The sequence below is a fragment of the Phascolarctos cinereus genome, unplaced genomic scaffold (genome assembly GCF_003287225.1).
Source record: "Phascolarctos cinereus isolate Bilbo 61053 unplaced genomic scaffold, phaCin_HiC Scaffold_5;HRSCAF=322, whole genome shotgun sequence".
In the NCBI taxonomy this organism is placed as follows: domain Eukaryota; kingdom Metazoa; phylum Chordata; class Mammalia; order Diprotodontia; family Phascolarctidae; genus Phascolarctos; species Phascolarctos cinereus.
This window is the reverse complement of record NW_027555958.1, coordinates 145,499,311-145,515,389: the sequence shown is the minus strand read 5'-3', so window position 1 is coordinate 145,515,389 and position 16,079 is coordinate 145,499,311. Positions and strand designations below refer to the sequence as shown.

The following is a 16,079-nucleotide window of genomic DNA, read 5'->3' as shown; positions in this document are numbered from 1 at the left end:
GCATATACATGTATATATTCACACACCCTTCATATATATATGTATATATATATATGTATATATATATATATATATATATATATATATATATATAATATGCATGAGTACATATGCATATGTGTTTTTAAACATGTATCATTATCAGCCAAAACGCGTATAGTTAACAGTCTAAAGGTCAACTTTTTTGGATGCTTTTCTTTTTTTATTTTCAGTAGGAGTCATATGCATACATATATGAGTCTCTTGACAATTTTCAGCCAGAAATCAAGCTTTCTTTCCCTCATTTTTCATTCTGTGAAGTTTGTCATCACTAACTGCTTTGCATATATTACAAACATGCCCTACATTAGTAAAGCAACTCAACTGTCTTTCATTTCACTGGGTAAAACTAAGCAATTTTGCATCATAACTAATTTGAACTAATATGAATGTGCTTGAAGTACTTGTCACCTGGAACCAAAATCACCTAGTTATATCATATCAGAAGTTATGAGTCTGCAAAATGATGGCAGAAAACCTGCTGTGAGGAAGATAGGAAAATTATTATAATCTGCATTCCTAAATTGAATGAGCATTTTTGCTCGGCAGAAACCTCTTGACTGCAAATAGTCTGAAATTACATCCTGCTGTTTAAAATACCTGTTTTGGGGGAGGAGAAAGATCTACCTTCCTTTAAATCACTTTCCTGAATAAAATGTCTGGTTCAGTGAATGCTACTTCTACATACTTCATCTACCCCTCTTTCAAATAGAAGCAGCTTTTTATTCACCTCTTAATGACAATGAAGGAAAAAATTGATTTGGTTATAATTTTTATGTACTTAATTATTTAATGATAAAGCAAGGCTCAGAGCCAGAAAGACATGGGTTCAAGTCTAGTTTCTTGCACATACTCACTATATGACTTCTTAGTGCCCTAGGCAACTCTCTCAGACTATGAGTTGCAGAAAATGTGCTCATTTGTACTGCTAGAAATTCTTCACTGGATGCTCCCTACACCAAGTCCAGTCCCCAACCAATTCGGAAACCAATTATTTCATAGTAGGTGGTTCCCCATTTACCTACTAGAAAACTACTTTATCTTTAAAATGAATTAAACTTGTTGAGTGTCTTACTTTGTAAAAACTGGAAGATGAGGATTAAAAAAAACCCCAACACTGTAGAAACAGAGTAAAAAAATTCCCAAGTTTATTTTCTTAAAGCAATTTGAAGTAATTACAGTCCACCTGTGTGATAGTCAATCACTGAGTCTGATGGAAAGGTAAGCGTTAGTTCACCAATTCAATCACAAAGAAAACCGAATCCCATCTAGACTGTAAGATTGTGGAGGGACAAGAAAGTATTTTACAAAGGCTTTGTATCCCCACAATAGCTCACATGTATTTTACTCAATAAAAGAACTTGGAATGATAACTTGGTAGATTCAGAAAAAAAAATGAGAATACTATCTGCCAGTGGACTAGCCCAATACTTTTTCCATGTGCCTAAATCATCCCCAGCATAATTGACCTCAATGGGCATATTATCTTATCTGCAGATGTGGTCCCATATTTTTGGCTAGGTTGATAACAGAGTCTGATAAAGCAGTGAGTTCATCTTCAAGCCATCAATAAAAAGATCTCATTATCTCAAAGTATTCCAAGTAGATAAGGGACCTGAAGTTCAGTCATTTGTCTCAAAGCTCCCAAATTTTAGAGGGATTAGTGATTCATCTAGCCACAAGGTAGAGGAAGTAACTTCTCATCAGTGCCCATGGACCCACCATGAGAAATATTGATGAAGCAAAGTAGCTTTTTTAATGATCTGTAGAAATGAATGAAAGCAATAACAACACATAATTAGCTGAGAGGAGGTGTTTCAATGCACAAGGCAAAAGTTTCACACATACAATGAAATGGTCAGATCTTTTGGAATTGAAAAGCTCAGTACCTAAAGTCTGTCCCTGCTCTGCAGAAGCATCATGCTTCAGTCTGAGGAACCAAAACATGTTCAAATCAAGTTACTAAACAAGACAGCATACACACATATTTATTGATATCTACTATCTCATTATTATCATGTATCATAATAATACTTATAATAAAGCATGTCATCTGTCCTATAGTGCTTTGTAGTTTACAAAGTGCTTTCATTGAAACAATCTTGTAAGAAAGGTAATTCAAGTACCATTAAATATATTTTATATATGGGGAAATTGCGGTTCAGAAAGATTAGGTGGTTAAATGGTTGACCCAGGATTTAAGCCCAGGTCTTCTCACTATATACCTTATACTTCTGCTCTGTAACACTGTCTAACACTGGTACCATCATACCCTTTTAGATATGAAGTACCTCCTGGAGAACACAATGCCTCTCCAAGGTACCCTATTTCCCATTGGACAATTGTAATTGAAAGTTCCTTTAAGGGAGACAGTGTGGTATAGTGGATAAATCTGTATACTTGGAATTAGAACTGGGTTTGAGGCCTGTCTCTGCTCCTTTTTAGCTGAGTAAGCATAGGGAAAATATTTATATGAGTTAAATCACATGGTTGTCATAAGGAATGTTTTTGTAAATTGTGATGTTATAGAAGTGTAAGCTATTACTATGATGATATTGTACCAACATCTATTACACATCTCCACTAGTCCCTATTTTATCTCCAAAGTAACAAAGAACAAGTCTATTCTCTCTTCAAACCTTCAAACATCACCCCTTGAAGACAATTATCAAGGCCACTCTTCATTTTCTCTTCTCTAGGCTACAATGCCCAATCATCAAAGTAAAGTTCTTAAAACTTTAAACACCTTTCAATGGACCTATTTTTGGTTTATTCTCCTTAACTTGTCATTATCTTTATGGTGTTTAGCATCTTGATTATTAAAAGCCCTGATTCTTTCAAAGTCTGTCATGGTCACAGAAATTTTAGATCTAGTAAATGTTAGCCATCGCCCAGTTCAAGCTCAAACCTGTCACGCCAGAGATAAAGAAACTCAAGTTATGAGAAATTACTTTAGGTAACTTGCTGACAGCCACACAGGTGTTTGGTGTCACAATTAAAATTATAAACCAAGTCTTTTAATTGCAAATCCATGACTATTTCTACTATATAAGGTCCAATGTTCTTTTAGTAGAATGAAACAATTAAAAATCAAGGGGTTGTAAATGATTCATTGTATTAAGTAGATTTCTAGTTAAGATTCATAACAAAATTAGACAGCAACAAACACACAACACTGGTCAGGTAGGGACTATTTAATTCCATATATTTCATCTATGAATTTTTTTATCCTAATGAATATAATTCAGAATATTTATATCAAAGAACCTTTAAGGAACCTAGTTATCTTAAAAATTGATAATCTTCTTCATTGGGTTTTAAAACAGTGAAGAAACTTCCACAAAAGGCAGAATAATTTCACATTTTCCAACAAGAAATTAGAAAAAAAATATATTTTTTTAAAGTTCAAATTTCACAGATTATACTTTGGCACATAAGGGCCATAGTCTATCTTTAGACTCACCACCCACTATCCAACAGCAGAATTTGGCCCCCAAAACCCATTAACAAATATTGTCATTAAACTAAAGAGCTAATTGCTTTGGAATTTAGACAGAATGAACAAAATCACAGGCCAACCACAGCTGGTAGTAATAATGGTGAGACTAACCGTATGTTCCACTAGAGATTTGAAAGAACAAAAGCAAATTAACACTAATGTAACCAAACATGTGAAATTATCCTTTAAATGAAATAAACAATTAGAGTTGGAGAATTCTTGATACTGCATTGGAATCAGCTAGCACAAGATTCTTTCCAAGTAACTGACCATAATAATTTAAAATTATCTTTGATTAATGAAAAGGAAGACTTTGTGATTTCAGTCCTTTATTATAATGCATAACAAATGACTTTTAAGAAATATATCTCAAAATAAACATAATATGTCAGTATAATATAATTATGGCAAACCACTCCAGTATCTTTGCCAAGAAAACCCCAAATGGGGTCACAAAGAGTTGTATATGACTTAAACAACTGAACAACAACAATCCACCACATGTAGACACCGTGCTAAGTGCTTTACAAGTATTGCCTCATTTGGTCCTGTCTTGTGAGGTATTTGTCCACTAAATGCTGGAGTGGTTTACTATTTCCTTCTCTAGCTTATTTTACAGATGAGGAAACTGAGGCAAACAGGGTTAAATGACTTGCCCAGGAGCACATAGCCAGTAAGGACAGATCTGAACTCAGGGACCAATCTATATCTATAGAATCTTTGTGATTCCTATTTAGCTTTATTAAAAAAAATTAAAATCTAAAAATGTGTGATATAATTCTTAAGCATAATGCACTGAGCATAATTTACCTTCTTTTAATAATTCTAGGATTAAAGGATTTAAAGTTGGAAAGGGACCTTATAGATGAACTACTCTAATCCTCCTTATTTTACAGATGTGGAAAGAGATTAAGTTATATGATCACAGTTTTAGGGCAGGAAGATAGTGTAGAAGTCACGTAGTTAAATCTCATCATTTTACAGATGAGGAAACTAAGTCCCAGAGAGGTAAGGTTCTTGCTTATGATCCAATGAATAGTAAGTGCCAGAGCTGATATTTGAACTGAAGTCTTTGGATTCTAAATTCAATGCCCCTTCCACTATGCCAGACTTCCCTCCAGCTCAGTGTCATTAGAAAGATTCCAAGGTACTTCTAAACAAATGGGGAGGCAATATTTACTCTTTTTGACTAACAGTTCAGTTCACACAGTGTTTCATTTGTTCTCTCAATGAAAGTTATAGTACATTTTCAATGACAGCTTCTATTCACAAAGATACCAACCATATATCTGATAAAATATATATATATATACACATATATAATGTGTATGTGTGTGTGTGTGTGTGTGTGTGTGTGTGTGTGTAATATTGAGGGAGGAGGAGGGAAGGGGGAGAGAGGGAGAGAGAGAGAGAGAGAGAGAGAGAGAGAGGGAGAGAGAGAGAGAGAGAGTGAGAGAGAGAGAGAGAGAGAGAGAGAGAGAGAGAGAGAGAGAGAGAGAGAGAGAATATGCAACTTCCAAAAATATTCAGAGAAGTAGATGCAATATGAATCTTTTCATTAGCTTTTGGATGAAAGAATTAGAAAATTCCTCTCAGGTAACGTTTACTTAGAAATGATAATTTCTTTCCTCAGGCTTCAACTTAGCATTCAAGAAAAGATGACAAACTCAATTCTTTATCCAATTTTCCAACATTCTCAAGATACAAGAAAATGAACTTTCCACTTCACTGACTATAACTTTTATAAAGAGTAGCCAGACAGAGATTATTATCCTCCTTTAAGTATTTTTATCCATAGAGAAATCCTAAGAATACAAATATGCCAAAAAATATAGTTATGGCCTCCAATGGAATATATTCTTCAGTGTACAACCACAGCAAAAATAGCCTTGCCCAAGAGCTGACCTTACTTTCTTAGTTTTCAAATTCTTTCCGAGATAGGTTGAGTTTACCTGACAGCAATGCATGTCTTTCCTTCACACTGTGGATATGCACATATGATCTATGCCCTTTCTTCTGTATATTTGAACTGGACTTTGACATATATATATATATATATATATATATATATATATATATATATATATATATATATATATATATATATATATTCTCTATATGTCAACTGTATTTAATCTAGATTATAAATTCCTAGAAAGAAGCAATCTTACATCTTCCATAACCCTTCTTCCAAACAGCTTCTGAAATTCTGTATATTCTAAATTAAATAAATATTAAGTTAAATTTAAACTGATTCATGTTTAGCACCTCATACTTATAGATCCATGTTCAAGAAGAGTTTTCTCTATCTACATATGGAAATTTCAAAGGTTGAAATATGTTTCAAGATTAGTGCCCAAACGCCCATATATATATGTCTTTTTAAAAATTGTGATCAATTTTGTTTTTTAAAAAAGGACTCATTTTTACATTTCCACAGATTTTACTTACTAGGTAGTCAAGGAGTCTATAGCATATCAAATTCACTCAAATTACTTAGTAAGTTTTCTCTAGGTAACTATATATTAAGAAGACAGTCTGAAAAAAAAAAGACACTGATGATAATGAACATTGTTTATGGGAGGATGTTGTCCCAACCTCTATTCTATCTGCTTTTCTGGAGAAGGAAAAGTAAAAGACAAAAAACAGCCCTGACATTGAAAAATACAGCAGAATCGCATTTAGTATTGCAACCCAGACTTGTTCGGGATTTTAAAAGTCAAAATAAACCTGTAAGTGAAAAACTGCTCAGAGTTTACCATACCATACTGTTTTGCCTGAAAACACTTTGTAATCAGAGCTGGTATATATTTCTGACAACAAATGCAGAGAAGAAATGATCTTCATTGTTAATTGACTGCTACATCATCATTCATTTTAACTGCTAAAAAGACATATGTAAAATATATTTTATCATTTTGCTAACAGGGATGCATTCAATTTCCCCCCTCCATTCATAATGGTGTAACTATTTGTAAAAGTGCACCTAAGTTGCTCAGTAGATGGATTATCAGACTTGGAATCATCAAGACCCAAGTTCAAATCCAGCCTCAGATACTTATCAGCAAATGTTAGACTCTAGGCAAGTCATTTAACTTCTCACTGCCTTAGTTTCCTCATTTGTAAAACAGGGATAATAATATCACCTACATCTCAGGGTTGTTGTGATGATAAAATGAGAGAATATTTGTGAAGTGCTTTGCAGACCTTAAAGCACTTTATAAATGTTATTTACTACTACAAATTTGTGCTTTAGGGATATCAATTCCCTTTTGGAGAAGATTAGTTTCTGACCTCTAATTCTGTATAATCAAGATATATTATAAAATGTATAGAGATGCATACGTAAATTGAGAGGAAGATAATGTCTACAAGGCTATGACTCAATCAAAGGGTCTTGATGAGACCATTTGCCATAACAACAAATATCACATTCAACAAGGAGGATATTACTGCAAGTCTCAGGTCCAACTTAATTATTACTTATGAGTCCGTTCATATTTAGACTACAGTGAAAAAAAGAACACTTCTACTCATGACACTTTACACAAAATCAATTGGTAGTCAAATACGGTGTATGCAGAAATGGCCTTTACTGTCCTCAATGAATGGAATCATAGCATGTTTCTAAGCATATCACACACTTTATAAGTCCTTTTCTGTGAAGAGAAGACTACACATACTAACAATCCATCCTCTCAGCACTGAGTTTTCAAACAAAGGGGCAAAAGTTAGATTGTCTAAAATGCATTTGTTCACTCCTAGCCAACCAGAGCAATGTAGACCACAGTTGCTTTCAGAAGTAGATCTAATTACGTTAAATGTCTAAATAAACAAAATCACCCTGTAGGGTAGACTAGTGAGGGGATGATACAGTCAGGATAATCAGCTGGGGGTTCTTTGGATAAGACTCAATAATCTAACCGAATAGGAGATAAAATTATTTGGGAATTAGATGGCCACATTAATAGTCTAAAAGGGAAGCCTATAGGTTGGCCCCACCCAGAGGGGTCTAGTTCAGTAAAATAGATACAGGGACTAGCCTTAACACCAATCAAAGCACTTTTTACCTTATTCAGTTGTATCCTCAACTTAGTGGACAGATAGAAATCACTTTATTAGGAGGCTAATCTTTCTTTCACCATTCTATGGAAATGCACAAATGGGGCCATTTTCTTCTATGATGCTAAAGATCACTATTCAATAACCCTCTCCTCTTTGGGACTACTTCATTAATATACACTAAGTATTCACTGTAATGAAGTTTAGCGCTTTAGAGAATGAGTTATTTACATAATTCACTAACCTTTGTGTCCGTATGATCATTCGGAAAATCCTGCACATCTATATCGTGGGAACATGCAAAGAAGAATGGATTTCTTATATCCTGTCTTTAATTCCAAAGGCTTCAAGATTTGCCTAGGAGACTACTGAAGTGACTCCAGGAATGCAGCTGAGTAACAGAGGCATCACTGCTGGGGCAACCAGCAACTCGTTGAGTCTGAAACAAAAACAGGAACAAAAACCTAAGTCATTAGTCACCTGAAATCTGGATGGAACCTACTTTGGAGAAGTTCATTGACTGAATTTAAAGTTGGTTTGTCCATTTTTTTTTGGTTTATCACAGTTGCCGTTTAACATTTCACCTCTAACGTTTCATTAGTTAACAGTTAAGTCAAAATTGCATTGACAAGCTGACTTAAAGAGGGTCTGGACTGAAGTCACAATGCTTTAGTACACTTTTTTTTCCTATTTATCTCTAAGTATGTCATCAGTTGTGTGATCACAAATGTCATTTATGACATCCCACTGCTATATTTTGGTGTAGTGCTTCTTATCAAGACAGCTAATATTTAGAATTTTAAAATTTACTTTTCAGTCACAGGAGATAGTGCTATACCATACCAATTAAGAAAAACTAAAGCATATGAACTGTAATATTTTCTTCAGTTCTTCTGTATTTATATAGCAACTGTATTTTCTTCCACTTCAGAAGTATTTATTACAATAATTATACACAAACAGGAGTAACTTCCTTTGAAATCCATCTTCTTTTCTTACACTGAGACAGAACGATGTTAGCGTCTTTGCTGAATGAGCTATGTAGGAGATAGTACAGTGCCTGATGAGGAAAATAATTTTTTTTCTAATAGTCAAGTATCTGGCTACTCATCATATTTGGGGAAACACATAGATTACAATGAATACAAGATTTGTAGCAGAAGGAGGATTATGTGGGAGGCTGGGGCCAGTCATGTGGGGACCTGGCTGGAACAGAGAGGAAGAAGATGGGAGCTGGGGGGGAGTGCAGACACATGGTACCTGAACACAGACAGACACACAGGGTCCAGACATGAGGGTGGGCGGGCTGAGCGGGGCAAAGGTCTGCTCTTTCCATTATGGAGGTCTCAAGCCCAGTACCCAATCAGTCCACAGTGGCAATCTTTCTGCTTTCACTTGGAAGATATTTTTAGGGTTTTTTTTTTGTGGTGCTAGTGGGGTGGTAGAAGGCTGCAAAGTACCAAACTGAGGAGCAGGACTGGAGGCTGCACAATACTGCATAGCAAAGTTAACATAGGTTGGTTGGTTTGTCTGTTTTTTTTTTTGGAATGTGGATTTCTTTCATTATTCTTTTACTAAAGTCAAATTTGTATAATTTGAATTTATGTAAAATGAAATTTAGGTCTATATTAATCAGGACAAGTACTCTAACTCTAATGTACCCTTGGCTAGTAAAGTCAAGGCCAATCAAAGTCGAAGAGTTGGTAATTGAAGTAGGTGGTTTATAGGCTCCTCTTTACCCTGAGTGGGGGCTGCTATCCGAAGCAGTGAAAGCAGCACTAAACTTGTACTAATAAGACTTAAGATTGAAATTGGATTCTTTTACTTACTGAATAACCATGGGCAAGTCATTTAGCCCTTCTGGGTCTCAATTTCCCCATTAGTAAAACAAGGGAGTTGGACTAGATGACCTCTAAATTTCCATCCAGCTCTTCATGTATGATGCTAAGAATTGTTCCCAAGTGGATATGCATATCAATATTGAAAGAGAATGGTATGTGAAATAAAAGTGGCTAAACGGACCTTAGGTAATAGCAATGATAATGACTACTTGGAGCAAGGTTGTTAATTAGCATTCCTATGTTATAGCAGGAAAAGGGTGGTGTATTCACTTTTTGCCACTGCTAAGATACTATAGATGAAGGATAAAATGTTTTATCAGTGTAAGGAAAAGGAACTCCCTCCATCAGTGGTGAGTTTAAGTTTAGCATGTCTTTCCACCAAGCCAGACCATAACTTATGACATACATATGACATATGTTAGTTATTTGCCTGAAGAACATGGAAGGTTTGTGACTTGCCCAAAAAATTAGTGTCACAGGAGGCATTTGGACCGAGATCTTCCTGGTTGCAAACCCAGGACTCTATTCATTACTGCCTCTAAACCATTATGGTACCAAAAATCACAGAAGAATAGTCTGATTGGAAATTTATAAGATTCCAATACTTAGCATAATTTCCCCCCATTAAGTCCCTTTGATTCTTGCTTCTAAATCTCTTTTATATCTGCCTCTCCCTTTTTACACTGCCACCATTCTAGTCTAGGCACTTTGTCAACTCATGCCTGGATCACTGCGAAAGCTTCCCTAACTTATTGAAGCATGATAGCATAGTGGAGAAAGCACTGGGTTTGGGTTTGGAATTTCTTGAATTCTTGTTCTACCACTTTAAAAGTTGTATGACCTTAGGCAAGTTAAAGTCATTGATCTGGACCTCCATTATCTCTTTTATAAAATGAGAGGAATAGACTAGATGATATCTTCCAAATTTATACCTCCTATACTAAACTGCTTGCTTTGAGATCTTATATTCTAGATCCTATGATCAACCTGACTTTAGTTTTGCCCCTTCTAATACATCCTACATAATTCTTCTTCCCAAAATGTCACTTTCTTTTTTTTAAAAAAGTGTTTTTTTTTTTTTTGTTTAAAGAGGCAGTCGGGATTAAGTGACTTGTCAGGGGTCACACAGCTAGTGTTTGAGGCCAGATTTGAATTCAGGTCCTCCTGAATCCAGGGCCAATGCTCTATCCACTATGCCACCTACCTGCCCCAAATATCACTTTCATTACATCAGTTCCTCTGCTTATCATTTGATGGCTTTTCATTGTCTATAGGATGAAGTCCAAGCCCTTTGGCTGAGTATTCAAAGCTCTCACCAAGTCTGGGTTCAGGTTAGTTTTCCAACCTGATCTCTCCATACTCACAAACCACCTACTTTAGAACAGTGTGTTTACTCACTGTTACCTGAATATATCTTCTATTTTTCTGTCTCTGTTTTTGTTCATGGCAGTGGCTTACTCTCCTCTCTTCCTAATGCCTATCCATCTTCTAACATACAGCTGACAGCCCTCTTCTTTAAAGTGTTTGCAGCCCAATTCCAGCCTACAATCTCTTGTGTCTTTTAAGCATTTGTACCATTAATTTAGCAATTAATCACTTCTGTCTTTTGGCATACTGTGAATTATTATGCTAGACTGTTTCTTATCTCTAGTAATGTTATTTAAAATTTATGTCAAGGCCTGATTTGACAGATTACAGGGCTGTAGTAAGTGTACTCCAAGGTATGTAATCCTGACCCAGAAACAGGTCCTCTACAAATAATTTAAGCAAAGTCCTGTCCTCTGGTCCTCAAGACATATATACTTTGGAACTGGGTCAAGTTCTAGGGAGGCATAAGGAGTGAGGGTATTAGACTGTTGTTGATTGGGGGACCAGGGAAGGCCTCTTGGAGCATGTGACATTTGAATTTGATATTAAAGTTGGAGAGGCAATTTAAAAAGTATAAATTTGAGGGATGAAGATATTCTATGTCCTGAGTATGGTGTGAGCAAAGGTACACAATCCAAAGAGTAGGGGCTATGTAGGAGAGATAGAATATGTAGATGTGGTCTAAAATAAATAAGACTGGGAAGGTAGGTAGGGTGGTGCCAGGTTGTAGAGGGTCTTGAATGCCAGGAAAAGAAAGTTGAACTTTACTGGGAAGACAACAGAAAGTCACTGGAATACTTTGAGTGATGGTATCATATGATTAAATTTATATATAAGGATCCATGAACTCCATACTTGACATTTGGTGTGTTGTACATGTCTTTTTCATTACTACCACATAAGTGTTCATTGTTTCTAAATGTCCTTAGAAAAATACAAATATTGGTTCAAGAAATATTAAGCTGAACAATTAAAGCCACTTAAAATAGATAGTCTTTGAAATTGGAAATAATAAAAGTTAGCATGAATCCATTTTTAGCTGCTGGGGATTTTCATAAATATAACAAAGGCTACTCTCAAGATGCAAAGTAAGACATGGTAGTGAAGCCCAATATTGTATAACATTACTCAGAAAAATGGTTCCCTTAGGATAGCCTGTGACTAATTAATGATGATGATGATGATGGTAAAGCATTGTAAGATTTAAAAAGTGTTGTTTTTATAACGCCAGGAGGCAGTTTTTATAAATATAATCACATCAACTTTTCAGATCAGAAAATGGAGAAATTAAGGAACTTTTCCTGGGTTACACAACCAATACACTAAGTATTGGACTTAAGTGCAGTTGTTATGATTACAAGATTAGTGCTTTCACTACTATACTACACTGCCATTAAGTATGTGCTAGAAACGAAAATAAATTAAATAATGAGGCTATTAATATGCAAATGAAAGGCTATAAATAAATACTAATATTTTACTGTTATGGAGAGTTTTAGCACTTCACTCTGTATGAAGATTTTTTTATACGTCTTTTCTTATTTGATTCTTACAACCACCCTATAGGTGACATTAGAGGAGTATTATTACTCCCATTTTACAAATGAAGAAACTAATGTCCAGAAAGTATAAGGAACTCATTTCTCTTTTAAAAATGTACATTTCATTTATTTAACATGTTACCAAGAACATTTTTTCTTCTTTGTATGCCTCATTAAAGGAAAAAGAAAGAAAAGGAAAAGCCTTATAACAAACACTCAAGCAAAACAAACTCTGATATTTACCATTTCTAAAATTGTGTCTCATTCTGCATAGTCCATCACCTACCTCTCTGTCAGAAGGTATGTTGCATGCTTCATCACTGGTCCTCATGATTGATCATTGCACTAATCAGAGTTTTTAAGTCTCTCAAATTGGCTTATCATTATTATTATTATTTACAATGTTGATGTAATAGCATAAGGTGGTTCTGCTTACACCCCATCTGCATCAATTCCTACAAGTCTTCCTAGGCTTTTGTGAAAGTTTCTTTTTTTAGGAGATTTTAACAACATCACATAGTTAATAAGTGGTACCTAGATCTAATGACTTCCACTGAGACCTGATGACTCTCAGTCAGTATACTGTTCTTTCTAGTAACATTTGAAATTCATAATTCAAAATACTGTTATTAGCCTGTTTTTGTAAAAAAGAAATGGATCATTGTATTATCCGAACATATTTTCTGTAGGCAACATGCTTATGGCTCCCTCAGTCTAGCAATCTGTAGAAAGAAGCAAAAGTAGCTAGAATGGGAAGCAAGGGAAACTGGCCACTGTGGGTGAAGCCAATACATATTTTATAACAGTAGCTTTTTTTGAGCAGCCCATCGTACTGTTTTTTGAAAACTGGCTGCAAAGTGCCTTAGGCATTTGTAGGAGGTAATTTCCTCTGGGCTTTTACAGAATTCTTGGTTGACTATATACATAGTTTGACTCTATCAGAGTAATGAATGTGTTGGGGGCGAGGCTTGTGAAAAAATCTCCTATATGGTATGCACTTTGAAAATGAGCACAGTTGTCTTAAAAAATCAGAGAGTAGACTATATTACTTTTATTCTCCATGATAACTGAAGATATTTTAAGAAAGTAATGATTCATATTTTGTAATCAATCACTTTTCATGTAAAACAAGAAATTTGTCTAATGTGAATCTCCTTTCTTTGCAGAAATAATTAATAATAATAATAATAGCTAATATTTATATACTACAAACTAAAGGGCAGGCACTATGTTAAGCACTTTACAAATATTATCTCATTCAATCCTTAAAGATGAAGAATATGATGCATACAAAGCTTAAGTGACTTGCCCAGGGTTACACAGCTATTAGGTATCTGAAGCTGTATTTAAACTCAGGTCTTCCTGACTCTAGGCCTGGTGCTTTATTCACCATGCTACCCAGTTGCCCTTTCCTTGTAACATATAACATATTCATTATTTTCCTCATAATATATAACACTAAAAATAAAGAGGAAATTTTCATAATAAGTGAAAGGAAAGAAAACATGGCCCATAACCTCAGTTTACATTATAATAACAGGGAGAAAAAAGGCAAAAAAAAAGTCTATTAAAGAGATAAGGGACTAGCAATGGGATAGAAGGTGAGATTTGAACTGAATCCTGGAGGAAGACGAGGATGGTCGGAGGCAGAGATGAGGAGGAAAAGCTCTCTAGGGGGACAGACATCCAGTGAAAAGGCACAGAGTCAGAGAGGGAGAATTGTGTGTGAGGAAGAGCAAGGACACTGTTGCTAATCATGCAATACAAGGAGAAAAACAAGGTATGAGAAGACAGGAAAGATAGGAAGGCATCAAGTTGCAAATGGCTTTAAAGGCCAAATATAAGATTTTATATTTGATTGTGGAGATAATTATAGAATCACCAAAGTTTAATGAATAAAGGGATTGACATAGATGTGTGATTTAAGAAAATCACTTTGGCAGCTGAGGGTAGGATGGATTAAAGAGGAGAGACTTGAGCCAGAGAGATTAACCAGAATACCACCACCAGGCATGAGGTGATGAGTACCTGTACCAAGGTGGCAGCTGTGTGAGTAGAGAAAAGGAAGGATGTTTTTAAGAGATGTTTTTAAAGTCAGAGGCAAAAAAGATTTGTCAAGAGATTGGATGTGTACAGTTAGTATGAGTAAGGAGTAGAGAATGACACCGAGGGGGAGAACCGAGGTGACTGGATGGATGGTGACATTCTTGACAGACATAGTTAGAAAGAGGCTAAGAGTTTGGACAGAAATACAATGAACTCTGTTTTGGAAATGTTGAGTTTGAGATGTCTATAGGGTATCCAATTCAAAATATTCAAGAGGTTGTTGGTTATGTTTAGGAGAGAAGTTAGAGCTAGATAAATAGACCTAAGAATCAGCTGCAGAAAGATTGTAATTGAGCCTGTAGCATCTGATGAGATCACCAAGCGAGATACTATAAATAGAGAAGAGGATCCAGGATAGATCCTTGAGTTAGTGTGCATGAGCTAGAGTAAGTCAAGCAAAGGACACTGAAAAAGTAGTGATATAGGTAGGAGGAGAACCAGGAGATAAATGTGTAAAGAAAACCTACACAGAAGAGAATATAGAGGAGATGGTAAGCAAATGTCAAAGGCTGAAGACATTTCAAGAAGGATGAAGACTGAGAAAGGCCATTAGATTTGGCAATTAAGAGACTATTGTTTCATTGAATGATGATGAGGGTTAGAAGACAGTAAGAGGAGAGGAAATTCAGGCTTTTTCAAGGAATTTAGCCATGAAGGGGAGGAGAGAAAGGCTATGACAGCTAGTGAGGGTGATAAGATTATTCAAAACTTTTGGGGTTATTTTTTGGATAGAGGAGACCCAGGTGTAGTTCTAGGCAGTAGGGAAGCAGCCAAAAGGTAAGGAGATAGTGAAGATTAATGACAGAGTGAAATTAATAGAAGGGATCATCTGCTGGAGAAGAAAGGACAGAATGGGATTCACCTTGGCAAAGAAAAGGCCTACTCCTTTTGTATGGGACAGGAGTGTGGTAGAAGTCATCAGAAAGCTGGCAGACAAGGAGGAGAGGGAAAAAAAGAGCTCTTAGGGATTGGCCTTATTTTTTTTTTGGCAGTATAGTCTGATTCAGCATTCTCAGCTGAGAAAGTGGAGGAAGGTGGCTAAAAGTTAGACTTGTTTTTGTTTTTCTCCCTTTAGAGTTTTGAACTTTTTGAAAAGCAAAAGCTGCATCTTTTACCTTCTCCCTTTTTCCATGCCCAATCTCCCCACAATGCTCTGCACAGAGTGAAAGCTTACTACATGACGATGTTTGTGTGACCTCAAAATAGAGTTCTCTCACTGGTCTTTATCGATACCATTTTCATTTATTTCTGACACAAGCAAAATAGATAAGAAATATCTCCAGATATAGGCACAGCACATTTAGATTAAAATAAAAAAAAACTTCTCACATGTAAAAACATATGCCATATAACAATTGTTAAAGCAATTTTTGGCTGGATTGAAATATTTTAGATGGTGATGGGCTCAACAGATATACACTCTCATGCACACATACATACACAGAAGATCAACATGAAAGATGAGGAAAATGTTTAAGCGCCTACATCTTAAACACTGACAATTGCAGGCCAATGTTATCAGCATGTTTATCTCAGAATGTTTGACTAGTTTTTTCCAGCTGAGTTCAACATACTCTCTGTACCTACATTTAAAACGCCTATCACAAAGGCACTTGCACCATG

General features: G+C 35.5%; 1 protein-coding gene across 1 annotated transcript in view; it reads right to left on the bottom strand.

Moving 5' to 3' along the window:
- Window positions 1-16,079, bottom strand: part of HS3ST5 (heparan sulfate-glucosamine 3-sulfotransferase 5) — a 306,841-nt gene that overhangs the window by 164,972 nt on the left and 125,790 nt on the right. Inside the window, 1 exon segment of the mRNA XM_078156763.1 lies at window positions 7,845-8,039. The gene's annotated coding sequence lies outside the window, so the exon portion shown is untranslated.